This window comes from Rutidosis leptorrhynchoides, chromosome 10 (genome assembly GCF_046630445.1).
Source record: "Rutidosis leptorrhynchoides isolate AG116_Rl617_1_P2 chromosome 10, CSIRO_AGI_Rlap_v1, whole genome shotgun sequence".
NCBI lineage: Eukaryota > Viridiplantae > Streptophyta > Magnoliopsida > Asterales > Asteraceae > Rutidosis > Rutidosis leptorrhynchoides.
Genome location: NC_092342.1, coordinates 323385450 through 323403446, shown reverse-complemented (window position 1 = coordinate 323403446; position 17997 = coordinate 323385450). Strand labels below are relative to the sequence as shown.

The 17997-nt window shown below is 34.2% G+C and overlaps 1 long non-coding RNA gene and 1 other non-coding gene across 2 annotated transcripts; both read right to left on the bottom strand.

The window, feature by feature from the left end:
* Positions 1-262: 262 nt before the first annotated feature.
* On the bottom strand, positions 263-2047 carry LOC139872641 (uncharacterized). The gene is made up of 3 exons (XR_011767120.1): positions 1505-2047; positions 1144-1246; positions 263-972 (listed from the first exon to the last, which is right to left on the bottom strand). It is a non-coding gene; the product is annotated as an uncharacterized lncRNA (long non-coding RNA).
* A 2282-nt stretch (positions 2048-4329) lies between these two features.
* LOC139873823 (U6 spliceosomal RNA) lies at positions 4330-4432 on the bottom strand. Its single transcript, XR_011767538.1, has one exon. It is a non-coding gene; the product is annotated as a U6 spliceosomal RNA (small nuclear RNA).
* Between the last annotated feature and the right edge of the window lie 13565 nt (positions 4433-17997).

The window sequence follows — 17997 nt, the reverse complement described above, 5'->3', positions numbered from 1 at the left end:
ATATTTTATCAAAACGTACCATATAGAGGTCAAAACCTCACTGTGGAATCAATGATTAACGTGCCGCGTCAATAGCGATTTTGACGGGTCGTTACACTTGAAAGCATGTTTATTCTCAGGTATGAAAGAAATCTTCCGCTGTGCATTTGCTCATTTTAGAGATATTACTTGGAGTCGATCATCGAAAAGGGACCAGATGTTGGTGACTTCGTCCAGATGGATTAGGACGGGGTTTCACATTGATAAGAAAAACTTACAACTTGATGGGAAATGTCTTGGTTCCTAGTGTAGTTCCACAAACAACATTAGAAGAATTTCGTCTCACACAAATAAAGCCACCTGAAAAAAGCATATAACATGAAGCCATTTGACATCACAGACTCAAAGTTACATGTACAATTAAAGAATGATTAAAAAGTAATGACAGATTGGCCACATTAAAATAACTAATCCATCAGATTGTTTCAAAACTTACAATTACAATATATAAAATCTTGAAAAATAGATACAATACTCATTCGACCCATTTGACATGTGCAACCTGATTAATAGGTTCTTTAGACTCCTTTTAACACAAATCACATTATATAAGTGTCTAAACTACAATAGTCGACAAACTTATGTGTAAGACAATCATAACTGATATGATCAAATTGGTTAAAAAACTATGAAAAATAAATCAAATTGGTCAAATTTGCTAAGTAAAACTGGTCAAATTTACCTGTAACCTGTGCCTTTTATTTGATTAAACCCAGTCGTATGGAATTATTCAAAGGGCAAAAAAAGTGATCCCGAAGAAAGCAAAAAATGAGCCCGGTGGAACATGGAAACTTGATCCTAAATGTCTATCCATTGTTTTTCGATTAGATTAATGTACATGAAGATTGACTAACTAATTATCAGCATCATGAATCATGATGACCACAATGGAAGAAAGATTGGCTTCTTCATCTGCAAGCTTTGTTCAAGAACCTACATAAACAATTAATAAGCATATTTTCAGTAAAACTTGATAAGGTCTAATACGTAAAAATAAAAAGACATTAATTCGACATTAAAGGTACATCCATGCTCATTGTATGTACCGTAATGCCTGTAAGATTAATTACAAAATTCCATGTTGGTAATTAAATAGAAGCTTACACAATATTCTTGATGACTGCATGCTTCAACTCTTATACAAAGTAACTCTCTATGCTTTATCAAGTTGGAGAAAAGGATTACTTGCAAGTTCTTGTTCCCAGGTCTTAGTGACAGAATATTCAAAGGTGTCAATTTCAACCCACTAATGGTTTATATCAACATCTAAAAATGTGTAATACATAATCAAACCCTTAACTAAAAAAACCCTAACAAAACTTAAACTAATAGGATCAATTATCAATAAGATAATATACATACCTGATGAAAATTCTCGACTATAGAACCTGAAGAATACCGATCATATTGACCCATTACCCGACCCACCCATTTTAACACCTCTAAGTTATAAAAAAACACATACCTCTAGTTTGGGGTGCTTGTTTACAGATGCATCTATCTTCGCCAAAACTAAATTATCAAATCCCTTGAAGTTTTTGCCAACTTCTCCACTGGTTTGCTTGTGGTTCCACAGTTCAAACACCATGGTGTGTGTATCTTTTATATTATCAATATAAAAAGTCAAAACAAATAAAATTGAATCAAAATATCGTCAATCTGAAAACGAACGCAAAATTGTCACGTGTTAATGATATGTGTAATGAAAAAATGATATTCTTAAAAGTTGTAAGAAATCGAAACGAATAAAGATGTCCTATAACATCTCCAGTTCTCCACAAAAATAACATTAACCTAATAAAAACCACCAGCAATGATGTTAAACTAAATTCCAAGCAATATGACCATTGTTGACCCAAAATCAGCTTGCTTTGATAAAATTGACCCATGATCCATTAAAAGCATCAATTAAAACCCATAACAAATATGCAGGAATAGTGTTGACCCAGGGACACATAACATGAGCAAAACTAACCCACCAGAAAGCAATAACAATAAATAAATCCTAGAAAAATACAACAACTCTAATTTTTCCCCACAATCCAAGTAAACTACACAATTCGACCCAAAATGGTTACCTCTTCAGCTGTGCTAGTAACCGCATCAAAACCGAAGCATCAAAAGAAAACAGTTGCAGACCCAACAAGTATTCCATTAGCTCCAAAAGGGAAATACCTAAAACCCCATATGAATGTGCAGTGTAATTTAGTAACATAAACATAATATTTTTTTTATTTTAAATCACGATTAAAGCGAATAAGAAATACAATACCCGCTCGGAATTTCATATCCGACCCATTGAGTATTGAACCCTACATATCCACCCGCTACTATGATGAAAAGCAAAGCTATAACATTAATAGTAAACTAAAGATAAATTGTGAGTATACCAATAGAAGGATTAATTGTGACAGCTACTGCCAGAATGATCTTGTACCAATCTCCTTTGTGCATAATCGCTTAAAGAGGTTAGTGAATAACAAAGGAAGCTACATAGTAGAAAAACCACCACCATAACATTATAACAACAATAATAACAACTTAACAATTAACATTAACAATAAGAATCAAAATAGAGTGTAAGAGCCACCACCAACACCATTAGAATGTAATTGATTCTTTTTAAAAAGTATACATCAGTGGAATTGACCATATGAAAAGATTTTAAATTTGTTATCCAAGATCAATCAAGCAATCATTATAAAAAATATGTTATCAAGAGCCCACTGTTCCTGCAAGAACCAAAATACCACAAATGATATTAGCGAATAATTGTTATGTACAACAGTTCATACCGTGTTTTTAAACTTATAAAACTGCAAATCGTGAATAACAGAATGCATTAGTCAAACAATCGGATACCCAAATTAATTAATTAAATCAAGGTAACCGTTACCTGTAAAGATGAAGGTAACAAAATTAACGAAAGTAGAGTTTTAAAAACCTAAAAGTTGGTTAACCACATTTGCATACGAAAATTATTGTTATGGATTTTTTCCAAATTTAACTAATATGGGTTTATTTAATCAGTTAAAAAATATATGTGGAAGACATATTGTAAAGTTTTCAAGCTTTTGTAAACTTTATATTAAACATAATGAAGTGATTGCATATGAGCATTACCTTAACAGATCACTCATTTGACGTTGCCATGGCAATTGGAACTGATTACCTGCGATGAACCAACAAATATAATAAGTTGATTACCTGCGATGACATTATCAAGTTTAGTAGATTAAAATCGAATTCTGTATCACAATCAGAGAATAGGTGATGTATACGGAATTTATATGCAAAGAAAACATAAAAATACTCATCCAATCACGCCATTTTCATACCCTGATTTCCGAAGGGTTAGGTTTTAATTCGATTGCATAATTTTCATCTGTATTCAATCGAATGCGAAATCAGTTAACAAAATTGAATAATAATTCGATTGAACAACTCGATTCATGTAAATCCATCGCTGATTTCGTCGTCACTGTCGTTGAATCAAAACATTAAATTAGGGCAAAAAATTGACGGTTGCATAATCAGATTTAAGCGATGCATATGAATTTGAAGATCTAAGAAACTTACAAATTGATTATTGTTGATGAATTAGTAATCCCGGAGGGTTCTTGAAACCGATTTGTTTTATCAATCGCATCTGAAGACCTAATTGTGTAACACTAATTTTGGATGCACCGTGAACAATTGTTAATCAGTTGCCAATGATTAATACATAGTTTTAATCACGAAATTGAATATGATGTTATGGGGTGTTCGGCGATATCACAGATTAACATTTGAGGGAGGAATCGGTGCAAAAAAAAAAGGCAGATAAGTTGAAGAAGAAGATTATTTGGTGTTTGGTGTTAATTTTGTTTTAATTGCCGATACATATGTGACACGTGGCGTTTGATTAGGGTAGTTTAGGTGGATTAAGCCCACTAATGGTTGATTAACATGTGAATTACCTTAATTAATGAGTGATTAGTTGAGTGACACATAGGACTAATCCTTGTGCTTTATATGATGTAATAATAATAGAATAGATTAAACAAATTTACGTGAAAATTTTGAAATTATAACGTTGAAAAATTTAAAATGTTAATTTATCTTGAATAACTTAACATTAACATTTGTATTAAATCGGGCCACAAATTAATGTTAAATATAATCAATAATTATTTCGACTCGTTTTAATTCTTTGATCACTCCCAATCAACAATGAAGTTATTTTAATTCGTATTTGTTTTAATTAATTTCATTGACTTAGCGGCATCGAGTTCCCTCACTAAATATGAAATTATTTTTGACCATTTTTCGATTTGTGCATGTCAACCTTGCGCAGAGGCCATGCTAATATTCTATGCATCGTTCGAGTTTTCTTGGATGTCCCCGAAGGGACCAACTATGAAGTTATGATGTTGTGAGTTCAAGACAAGGTGAATATATATACGCGCGTGTGTGTGCGCGTGGGTGTATGTGCGTGCGTGCGTGTGAAATTTTAGTTGCATGGTATATGAGTTACTCTGTATCTTTCTAGAATATTATGGTATTTGTTTTAGAATATATTTGTTATATGTGATTCTCTTATTTAGTTGATGGACCGTTTCATCTACAACATGTGTTTACTATTAATTAAGGTTAATTTGATAATTTGTGATATTTTTGTTTGTATTAAACGTCGTCTTTTCTGTTTGTTCTTTTTTCTTTCATGCTCGAGGTTAACACCTTTTTCTCGTATTCTCGTAGTTATTAGGCCTGATTTGTTAATGAAACTATGAAAAATCCCGATCACCTTTGTTACCTTTGTTGTTTTGTAATGTTTGTTGTAATTGTGTATGTGTAGTATTATGAGTACTTTATTAACGTTTGTCATAGCTCTAGTTTTCTTTGTTTTCTAGTAACATGTCTTTCACTAGTCCTTGATTAAGTTAATTTAGTTTCACTTGGACTTGTTTTTGGTCTTTATTCTATCACTTTTTTTTCTCTAAAAAGCAAGGCCCCAAAATGAGATTAATGGGGATTGAACCTGGGTCTCTGAAATGTCCCGTTCATATTGATTATAAACGTTCAATATTAATTGATTTCGTTGTGAGGTTTTGACCTCTATATGAGACGTTTTCAAAGACTACATTCATTTTTAAAACAACCATAACCTTTATTTTATCAATAAAGGTTTTAAAAACATTACGTAGATTATCAAATAATGATAATCTAAAATATATTGTTTACACACGACCATTACATAATTGTAACAACCCGTCAAAATCGCTATTGACGCGGCACGTTAATCATTGATTCCACGGTGAGGTTTTGACCTCTATATGGTACGTTTTGATAAAATATTGCATTCATTAAAATAAGTGACTTTCTAAACATAGAAAGTTATAAACATGTGGGCGAGTGCTTAGGTATAAGCAAAACCCCGAAATACATAAGTCTTTAATTTACAGGTTGACATCACAGTCCAATTATTTATTACACAACGCAGTTTTATTTTGAATGCAATAAACTTTGTACAAAGCATGAGAGACTCCATGCAGGCAACAAGCACATCACAGCGGAAGCATTCTAAGGACCTGAGAATAAAACATGCTAAAAAGTCAACACGAATGTTGGTGAGTTATATGTTTAATTGCTCGAGTCATAAACATATATAAAGATAGACCACAAGATTTCATCAAAAGTTTATCAATAGATTCTACGTAACAGAGCACCCTGGTAACTAAACTTAACGCTATAGTGATAATTACCCCATTCGTTTTAATACACGCAAACCAACGTGTCTTAAACTCAAATAACATACGTCCGTTAAAAGGCTAGCGCTCTAGCTCGGACGGGGATGTCAAGCCCTATGGATCCATATACAATTATTCGCACCCACCAGTCCATATCCTATGTACTGGAAGCTACTAGTTACCAAAGCTAAGGGATTTTCGGTTTAACTCAGTGTAGAATTTAGTATGTACTTGTGTCTTATCGCGTTTAAAATAAATTGCATGTATTCTCAGCCCAAAAATATTTAAAGTATTTAAAAAAGGATCTATAAACTCACAGTTCAATATTGAGACTCAATATTGTAGGCAAATTGCGTAGACGTAATGATGGTAGATGACTGTATGGTTGACCTTGGATTCAAGAACAATACCCCGAACAATACCCAATATTTTCTTAGCTTAAAACGGTTTGAAACCCGAATTAAAAATACCCTCGAATATACTTTATTATTATTAAACTTAAAATTATAAATTATAAATATAAATATATATCACTCTTACAGAAGAAAGAAAAGAAGTGAAGGTGTAAAGAATTCGTCGAGCGCGCTGACTTTTTATAGTACTTTTCGATTTACTGTAGCTCATGCGATCGCATGAGTTTTCAGTGTTTTTGCCATGCGATCGCATGGCCACCTTTTCCGTTTTTGTCTGTTAGTTCGTCGACATCAAATAGTGTTTACTGTAGCAATAGTGTTACTGTAGCAAATCACTGTAGCAAAGTCGTTTTCACTGTAGCACTGTAGCAAAATATGGTTTCACTGTAGCAAATAGTATTTTACTGTAGCAAAGTACTTTTTACTGTAGCAAATAGGGTTTTACTGTAGGAAAGTCGTTTTTACTTGTACATATATATATATACATACATATAATTGTTCATGAATCGTCGAGAGTAATCAAAGGTAATTGTATATATGAAACAGTTCTAAAATTTTGAGACTCAATCTAACAGACTTTGTTTAACGTGTCAAAATAATAAATCGTATAGAGAATTGGTTTAAATTAGTCGAAATTTTCCGGGTCATCACAGTACCTCCCCGTTAAAGAAAATTTCGTCCCGAAATTTTGAGTAGTACCTATTTCATGAGCGATATCAGTGAACAAATGTGGATACTTTTGCTTCATTTGGTCTTCACATTCCCAAGTAAACTTGGGTCCTCGTCTTGCGTTCCAACGAACTCTAACTATCGGTATTTTGCTTTGTTTTAATTGTTTGACCTCACGGTCCATGATTCCAACAGGTTCTTCGACAAAATGGAGTTTATCATTGATTCGTATTTCGTCAAGAGGAATTACGACATCCTCTTCAGCTAAACATTTCTTCAAATTTGACACGTGAAATGTGTCGTGAACACTACTAAGTTCTTGCGGTAGCTTTAATCGATAAGCAACTGCTCCAATTCTTTCGGTGATTTCAAAGGGTCCTACGTACCTAGGACTTAGCTTTCCTCGTTTACCGAATCGTACAACACCTTTCCAGGGTGACACTTTCAACATGACTTTGTCGCCTACTTGAAATTCTAGCGGTTTTCTTCTTACATCAGCATAACTCTTTTGGCGACTCATGGCCGTTTTCAATCGCTGTTGTATTTGAATGATCTTGTTGGTGGTTTCATGAATAATTTCTGGTCCAGTAAGTTGTCTTTCTCCTACTTCACTCCAACAGATAGGAGATCTGCACTTTCTACCGTAAAGTGCTTCAAATGGCGCTGCGTTGATGCTCGTATGATAGCTGTTATTGTATGAAAATTCTGCCAACGGTAAGTGTCGATCCCAACTGGTTCCAAATTCAATCACGCATGCTCGTAACATGTCTTCCAATGTTTGTATTGTTCTTTCACTTTGACCATCTGTCTGTGGGTGATAAGCGGTGCTCATATCTAATCGAGTTCCCAATGCTTTTTGTAATGACTGCCAGAAACGTGATGTGAATCGGGTGTCGCGATCAGATATGATGGAGATAGGTACACCATGCCTGGAAACTACTTCCTTCAAATATAGGCGTGCTAATTTCTCCATACTATCTGTCTCCTTTATTGGTAGAAAGTGATCTGATTTAGTTAGACGATCAACTATCACCCAAATAGTATCATGACTACTTGTAGTCCTTGGCAATTTCGTAATGAAATCCATGGTTATTCTTTCCCATTTCCACTGCGGAATTTTTGGTTGTTGCAGTAATCCTGACGGCTTTTGGTGCTCAGCTTTGACCTTTGCACACGTCAAACATTTGCTTACATAAGTAGCAATTTCTGTCTTCATATTAGGCCACCAATAAAACTTCTTGAGATCGTGGTACATTTTCTCATTTCCTGGGTGAATTGAGTACCTCGTTTTGTGTGCTTCATCCAGTACTAGTTGCCTTAGATTACCATGTTTTGGTACCCATATCCTATCAGCAAAATACAGGGTTCCATCGGCTTTTACTTCAAGCTGTTTTTCTAACCCTCTGCTCATTTCGCCTTTTTCATTTTCTTCTTTTAAAGCCTCTAACTGTGCTGCTTGAATTTGCTTTGTGAGATCAGTACGAATTGTAATATTCAAAGCTCGGACCCTAAGAGGTTTTACTCTTTCTTTCCGACTTAGGGCATCAACTACAACATTAGCCTTTCCGGGGTGGTAACGGATTTCACAATCGTAATCGTTTAACAACTCTACCCAGCGACGTTGCCTCATATTGAGTTTTTTTGATCAAAAATATGCTGAAGACTCTTATGGTCGGTGTACACTGTACACTTGGTGCCATATAGATAGTGTCTCCATATTTTGAGTGCAAAAACTACTGCTCCAAGTTCTAAATCATGCGTCGTATAGTTCTTTTCATGAATTTTTAGTTGTCGTGAGGCATATGCGATAACTTTTGTGCGTTGCATTAATACACATCCTAAACCTTGGCGCGAAGCGTCACAATAGATCACGAAATCATCATTTCCTTCTGGTAATGACAAAATGGGTGCAGACGTTAACTTCTTCTTTAATAACTGGAATGAGGATTCCTGTTCCGTGGACCAATCATACTTCTTTCCCTTTTGAGTCAATGCAGTTAAGGGTTTGGTGATTCTAGAGAAATCTTGAATGAATCTTCGGTAGTAACCAGCAAGACCTAAGAATTGGCGAATTTGTGTTGGAGTCTTCGGTGTTTCCCATTTACTAATGGCTTCAATCTTGGCAGGGTCAACTTTAATTCCATGTTTACTGACAACATGGCCCAAAAATTGTACTTCTTGTAACCAGAAATCACACTTCGAAAATTTTGCGTACAGTTCTTCTTTCTTGAGTACCTCCAGTACCAGTCTTAAGTGTTGCTCATGTTCTTCCTTGTTCTTCGAGTAAATCAATATGTCGTCGATAAAAACAATGACAAATTTGTCTAAATACGGTCTACAGATGCGATTCATTAGATCCATGAATACTGCTGGAGCATTAGTCAATCCAAAAGGCATGACTAAAAATTCATAGTGACCGTAACGGGTTCTGAACGCGGTTTTAGGAACATCTTCTTCCTTCACTCTCAGCTGATGATATCCAGAGCGTAGATCAATCTTGGAATAAACACTTGATCCTTGCAATTGATCAAACAAATCATCAATCCTCGGTAATGGGTACCGATTCTTGATCGTTAATTTGTTTAATTCTCGGTAATCTATGCACATTCTCATAGATCCATCCTTCTTCTTGACAAACAGAATAGGAGCACCCCAAGGTGAAAAACTAGGACGAATAAATCCACGGTCCGATAATTCTTGCAACTGGTCTTGTAATTCTTGCATTTCTGAAGGTGCAAGTCTATATGGAGATCGGGCTACAGGTGCAGCTCCTGGTATGAGATCAATCTGGAATTCTACACATCTGTGTGGAGGTAGCCCCGGTAATTCTTCTGGAAATACTCTGGGATATTCTCTTACAACCGGCACGTCATTAATGCTTCTTTCTTCAGTATCGATCTTCTTTACGTGTGCCAGAATAGCATAAAATCCTTTTCTTATAAGTTTCTGGGCCTTCATACAGCTGATAAAGTTCAGCTTTGAGTTGCTCTTCTCCCCAAAAATCATTAATGATGTTTCATCCTTACGAGGGATGCGGATTGCTTTCTCAGCGCAAATATTTCCGCTCTTGTTTTGGACATCCAGTCCATGCCAATGATTACGTCAAAACTTCCTAATTCTACGGGTATCAAATCGATTTTGAAGGTTTCACCAGCGAGATTTATTTCGCAACCATGGCAAATTTTATCGGCTTTTATCAGTTTACCATTAGCTAATTCAATAGTATATTTATCGTCTAGAGGTAATGATGCACATTTTAGTTTAGAACTAAAGTCTTTACACATATAACTTCTATCAGCACCCGTATCAGACATAATAGAAGCTAGTTGATTATTAACGGTAAACGTACCCGTGACAAGATTAGGATCCTCACGTGCTTCACTGGTACTAACATTAAATGCCCTCCCACGTGCGGGTTCTTTCTTCTTCTCCTTATCAGGGCATTGATTTATAAAGTGACCAGACTTCCCGCATCCATAACATTTCTTGACATCGGTCGATTTTGTCTTTACTTCAGAAACGGTGGCATAACAATCTTTCGCCACATGTCCTTTCTTGTTGCACTTATCACAGACCACTTGGCAATAACCTGCATGATGTGTGTAACATCTTTTGCAGAACGGATGGGGTCCCTTATAGTTTGGACTAGCAGTTACCCCATCTTGTTTACCTTTAAAAGTTTCTTGTTTCTTCAGTTGAGTACTTTTGCCCTTATAGTCTTCCCATTTCCACTTTCCTTCAGTTGTCTTGACTTCGGTAATTGGTGCCTTAATCGAACTCTCTGTGATCTGGTCCATGAGTTGGTGTGCCATTGTCATGGCTTCCTGCATCGTATTTGGTTTGGACGATGTAACATTTTCTTTGATATTGATTGATAAACCGTCAATATACATTTCTATCTTTCGTTTCTCGTTTAGCACCAATTCGGGACACAACAAGGCTAGTTCCATGAAACGCTTTTCATAGTTATTGAGATTCACGCCGATAACCTTCAGATTACGTAACTCAGATTCCATTTTTCTGATCTCGTTTCGAGGACAGTACTCCTCGATTAGCATCTTTTTCAGTTCTTCCCAAGAGATATCATATGCCGTATCTATTCCTTCTGCTTTAGCATAATTGTTCCACCAAGTAAGTGCACCGTCTTGCAACGTGCACGAAGAATACTTTGACTTGTCTCCATTCGCACAATTACTGATTTTGAAAACGGACTCCATCTTTTCAAACCATCGGGTTAGACCGACTGGTCCCTCGGTTCCACTAAACGTCTGTGGTTTGCATCCTTGAAAAGTTTTGTATGAGCATCCGTTTCGTGAGTTTGTGTTTACGGCTGCTGCTTTGGCTGCTGCTTCGGCTGTTGCTTTTGCTGCCTCGGTTGCAGCAATTCTTTCATTCACACGTTTCTCGACTAGTTGCTCAAACTCAGCATCCGACATTTGAGACATGTTTCTTCAATAAACACAACAGATATAATTTAATCATATAGAATATTATAGGTAAAATGAGTTGTCAATAGTTAATCGTAGCATATTAATAATATGAACCGATTATTATAAAAGCCTTTTCTTCTTATTAACATTTTATAATTATTTCTAGGGTATTACCTACCCGTTAAGTTCATACATAATAGCTAGTACAAGGAATTAACTACTAAAATCCTAATAATATTCCACTATGAAAAATTATAGCGAGTTACTACATTATTATGTAATAATAATAATAAGAAGTAGTAATAATACAAATAATCATTCCATGCATTTATTATTAATAAAGCAAAATAATACAATACCATACAATACTGATATTTTACATATGCTTATTTTACATAACAAGGTAGAGTAGCACACATAAGCAATAGAATATCGCATGGAAGATTTATGGTTGCGAGGTCGTTTATTCAGAACTATCAGAAACTTCTTCCCATTTGGTTCTCTCTGCCAATTGTTTGTGTGCACATGGTCCGAGAGACATTCTGGCAGTGTATTTTATTTTTGGTTGGGATTTTGAGGTACCCGTTGCCTCAGTGGGTTTAATACAATAAGGGTGGTTACGGATCGAATGGTCATGTTCCTTTTTAATAATTAAGGACTTTTTATTATTGTGGTTGTTTTTATTATCTATAGCAAGTTGGAATTTCTCCTTAGTGACCTCTTTTATTTCATTAGTGAAATCCTCCTCCTTACTGATTTCGTCTGATGACGAACTGTCTGAGTCATGTGTAGGAGAATATGATGACGAACTGCGAGAATATGTACCGGTGGTCATGAACCGAAATCTGCCAGGCGTAATCGGCACAACCCGCCCGTCGGCGGTATATCTGGACCAATGTCCATATTTGTTTAGAAATGGACGATCCTCGTTTACTCCAGGGATCATGGGTCCATGCCAACGATACTGTGGCTCCGGATAACTAAAGCTGGGTGGAGCTGGAACCTCCTCTGGGTTTACCGGGAGTTGAGATTCCCCGGCTAACACAATTTCTTCTTTAATAGGTATTGGAACGTCCTTTTCAGTTGTGGATAGAATAGAATCAGTGTCCGATTCCGAGTCGTACAAAATGATAGGATTAGAAGAAGTCATCTATCACATAATTGAAACAACAATTACGTTAGCATATAAATATATCACATATAATGTTTTTGACCAAATGATAAGCAAAAATCAGTAAAAAACAGATATGGTCATAGTCCAGACTCACTAATGCATCCTAACAATTACCAGTTAAACACACTAATGTAATTTCTGGTTTCCTATGACCTCAAGCTCGGATACCAACTGTAACGACCCGTCAAAATCGCTATTGACGCGGCACGTTAATCATTGATTCCACAGTGAGTTTTTGACCTCTATATGGTACGTTTTGATAAAATATTGCATTCATTAAAATAAGTGACTTTCTAAACATAGAAAGTTATAAACATGTGGGCGAGTGCTTAGGTATAAGCAAAACCCCGAAATACATAAGTCTTTAATTTACAGGTTGACATCACAGTCCAATTATTTATTACACAACGCAGTTTTATTTTGAATGCAATAAACTTTGTACAAAGCATGAGAGACTCCATGCAGGCAACAAGCACATCACAGCGGAAGCATTCTAAGGACCTGAGAATAAAACATGCTAAAAAGTCAACACGAATGTTGGTGAGTTATATGTTTAATTGCTCGAGTCATAAACATATATAAAGATAGACCACAAGATTTCATCAAAAGTTTATCAATAGATTCTACGTAACAGAGCACCCTGGTAACTAAACTTAACGCTATAGTGATAATTACCCCATTCGTTTTAATACACGCAAACCAACGTGTCTTAAACTCAAATAACATACGTCCGTTAAAAGGCTAGCGCTCTAGCTCGGACGGGGATGTCAAGCCCTATGGATCCATATACAATTATTCGCGCCCACCAGTCCATATCCTATGTACTGGCTGCTACTAGTTACCAAAGCTAAAGGATTTTCGGTTTAACTCAGTGTAGAATTTAGTATGTACTTGTGTCTTATCGCGTTTAAAATAAATTGCATGTATTCTCAGCCCAAAAATATTTAAAGTATTTAAAAAGGGATCAATAAATTCACAGTTCAATATTGAGACTCAATATTGTAGGCAAATTGCGTAGACGTAATGATGGTAGACGACTGTATGGTTGACCTTGGATTCAAGAACAATACCCCGAACAATACCCAATATTTTCTTAGCTTAAAACGGTTTGAAACCCGAATTAAAAATACCCTCGAATATACTTTATTATTATTAAACTTAAAATTATAAATTATAAATATAAATATATATCACTCTTACAGAAGAAAGAAAAGAAGTGAAGGTGTAAAGAATTCGTCGAGCGAGCTGACTTTTTATAGTACTTTTCGATTTACTGTAGCTCATGCGATCGCATGAGTTTTCAGTGTTTTTGCCATGCGATCGCATGGCCGCCTTTTTCCGTTTTTGTCTGTTAGTTCGTCTACATCAAATAGTGTACTGTAGCAAATAGTGTTTACTGTAGCAATAGTGTGGTACTGTAGCAATAGTGTTACTGTAGCACTGTAGCAAAATACGGTTTCACTGTAGCAAATAGTGTTTTACTGTAGCAAAGTAATTTTTACTGTAGCAAATAATTTTTACTGTAGCAAATAGGGTTTTACTGTAGGAAAGTCGTTTTTACTTGTACATATATATATACGCATACATATAATTGTTCATGAATCGTCGAGAGTAATCAAAGGTAATTGTATATATGAAACAGTTCTAAAATTTTGAGACTCAATATAACAGACTTTGTTTAACATGTCAAAATAATAAATCGTATAGAGAATTGGTTTAAATTAGTCGAAATTTTTCGGGTCATCACAATAATGGTTTACAATAGAAATATATTACATCGACATATGTTTCTTGAATGGAGTTTTTACACAATATCATACAAACATGGACTCCAAATCTTGTCCTTATTTTAGTATGCAACAGCGGAAGCTCTTAGTATTCACCTGAGAATAAACATGCTTTAAACGTCAACAAAAATGTTGGTGAGTTATAGGTTTAACCTATATATATCAAATCGTAACAATAGACCACAAGATTTCATATTTCAATACACATCCCATACATAGAGATAAAAATCATTCATATGGTGAACACCTGGTAACCGACATTAACAAGATGCATATATAAGAATATCCCCCATCACTCCGGGACACCCTTCGGATATGATTTAAATTTCGAAGTACTAAAGCATCCGGTACTTTGGATGGAGTTTGTTAGGCCCAATAGATCTATCTTTAGGATTCGCATCAATTAGGGTGTCTGTTCCCTAATTCTTAGATTACCAGACTTAATAAAAAGGGGCATATTCGATTTCTATAATTCAACCATAGAATGTAGTTTCACGTACTTGTGTCTATTTTGTAAATCGTTTATAAAACCTGCATGTATTATCATCCCAAAAATATTAGATTTTAAAAGTGGGACTATAACTCACTTTCACAGATATTTCCTTCCTCGGAAATAAGACGTGGCCACGGATCGATTCACGAACCTATACAAATATGTACATATATATCAAAGTATGATCAAAATATAATTACAACCATTTTTATTATGTTTTAAAGATTTGAGTGTATTAAGTCAGCTGTCCTCGTTAGTAACCTACAACTAGTTGTCCACAGTTAGATGTACAGAAATAAATCGATATATATTATCTTGAATCAATCCACGACCCAGTGTATACACGTCTCAGGCTAGATCACAACTCAAAGTATATATATTTTTGGAATCAACCTCAACCCTGTATAGCTAACTCCAACATTACTGCATATAGAGTGTCTATGGTTGTTCCAAATAATATATATACATGGGTCGATATGATATGTCAAAACATTTGCATACGTGTCTATGGTATCCCAAGATTACATAATATATTAGAATACATGTATAATACAATATAAGTTAGCTAGGATATGTTTTATATAGATTTGTTAAACATTTCCCGTAGTTAAAAGATCAAAAATATCCAATCTTGTTTTACCCATAACTTCTTCATTTAAATCCGTTTTGAGTGAATCAAATTGCTATAGTTTCATATTGAACTCTAATTTAAGAATCCAAACATAAAAAGTATAGGTTTATAGTTAGAAATTTAAGTTACATGTCAATTACTAAAGAGGTAGTCATTTCCGTCGAAAGAACGACATCTTGATGACCATTTTGAAAAACATACTTTCACTTTGAGTTTAACCAAGATTTTGGAATATAGCTTCATGTTCATATGAAAAATCATTTTCCCAGAAGAACAACTTTTAAATCAAAGTTTATCATAGTTTTTAATTATCCAAACCAAAACAGCCCCCGGTTTCACTACGACGGCGTATATCCGATTTTATGGTGTTCATCGTGTTTTCAGGTTTTAAATCATTAAGTTAGCATATCATATAGATATATAACATGTGTTTAGTTGATTTTAAAAGTCAATTTATAAGGATTAACTTTTGTTTGCGAACAAGTTTAGAATTAACTAAACTATGTTCTAGTGATTACAAGTTTAAACCTTCGAATAAGATAGCTTTATATGTATGAATCGAATGATGTTATGAACATCATTACTACCTCAAGTTTTCTGGATAAAACTACTGAAAATGAGAAAAATGGATCTAGCTTCAAAGGATCCTTGGATGGCTTGAAAGTTTTTGAAGCAGATTCATGACACGAAAACAGTTCAAGTAAGATTTTCACTCGAAATAAGATTGTTATAGTTGTAGAAATTGAATCAAAGTTTGAATATGAATATTACCTTGAATTAGAAAGATAACCTACTGTAAATAACAAAGGTTCCTTGATATTAGATGATTACTTGGAATGGATTAGAAAGCTTGGAAGTAGACTTGCAAACTTGGAAGTATTCTTGATTTTTATGAAACTATACTTATGGAATTTATGAAGAACACTTAGAACTTGAAGATGGAACTTGAGAGAGATCAATTAGATGAACAAAATTGAAGAATGAAAGTGTTTGTAGGTGTTTTTGGTCGTTGGTATATGGATTAGATATAAAGGATATGTAATTTTGTTTTCATGTAAATAAGTCATGAATGATTACTAATATTTTTGTAATTTTATGAGATATTTTATGCGAGTTGCCAAATGATGGTTCCCACATGTGTTAGGTGACTCACATGGGCTGCTAAAAGCTGATCATTGGAGTGTATATACCAATAGTACATACATCTAAAAGCTGTGTATTGTACGAGTATGAATACGGGTGCATACGAGTAGAATTGTTGATGAAACTGAACGAGGATGTAATTGTAAGCATTTTTGTTAAGTAGAAGTACTTTGATATGTGTCTTGAAGTCTTTCAAAAGTGTAAGAATACATATCAAAACACAACATGTATATACATTCTAATGGATTCGTTAAGTCTTCGTTAGTCGTTACATGTAAGTGTTGTTTTGAAACCTTTAAGTTAACGATCTCAATTAATGTTGTTAACTCAATGTTTATTATATCAAATGAGATGTTAAATTATTATATTATCATGATATTATGATGTATGAATATCTCTTAATATGATACATACATTAAAATATCGTTACAACGATAATCGTTACATATAAGTCTCGTTTCGTAATTCTTGAGTTAGTAGTCTTGTTTTTACATATGTAGTTCATTGTTAACACACTTAATGATATATTTAAATATCATTTTATCATGTTAAATATAGTGTATCAATATCTTAATATGATACATATGTATTTAGTAGACGTTATCATAACGATAATCGTTATATATATCATTTCGAGTTTCTTAACTTAGTAATCTCATTTCTTATGTATATCACACATTGTTAATATACTTAGTGAGATACTTACTCATCATAATCTCATGTCAACCATATATATATGTCTATATATACCACAACATGTAGTTTTCACAATTTTGTAACGTTCGTGAATCGCCGGTCAACTTGGGTGATCAATTGTCTATATGAAACTTATTTCATTTAATCAAGTCTTAACAAGTTTGATTGCTTAACACGTTGAAAACATTTAGTCATGTAAATATCAATCTCAATTAATATATATAAACATGAAAAAGTTCGGATCACTACAGTCTCCTTTGGAGATTTTCAAGCAAAACCAACCTTTGAGATTTATTCTATCACTTGTACTTGTTTAATATGTTACACATTTCACCCGGTAACCCCTAGTTTGATGAATTGTGTTGCATAGTTGGTAAAGTGTAGGGTTATTTTGGTATATTTTGTTTTTCAATATTTTTAATTTTATATTTATTACCTTTTTAATTATATTATTTCATTTTCTAATTACTTTACATTTTTTTATATTAACATAATTGCGCTAGGGGGCTTGATTACTCGAAATTTTACCTTCTATGAGAAAACGCTCGTTCATAGAAATGTTTTTCTTACTTACTAAAAAAATAGTATATCATTATTTCTTGGAAAAAAAAAAGAAAATCATCCAAATTAAAAACGTACCCATTCCTTTTTCCCTCGGGAGAAAAATATCCCCAACCCACCCGAACCCACTACAAGTTTTTCAACGCAAACCCACAAGTTTACCAATTTATTTTCCTTTTTTATTTATTTATATAAACTAAAAAATACATAATAATCCGTATTATTGTTTCTG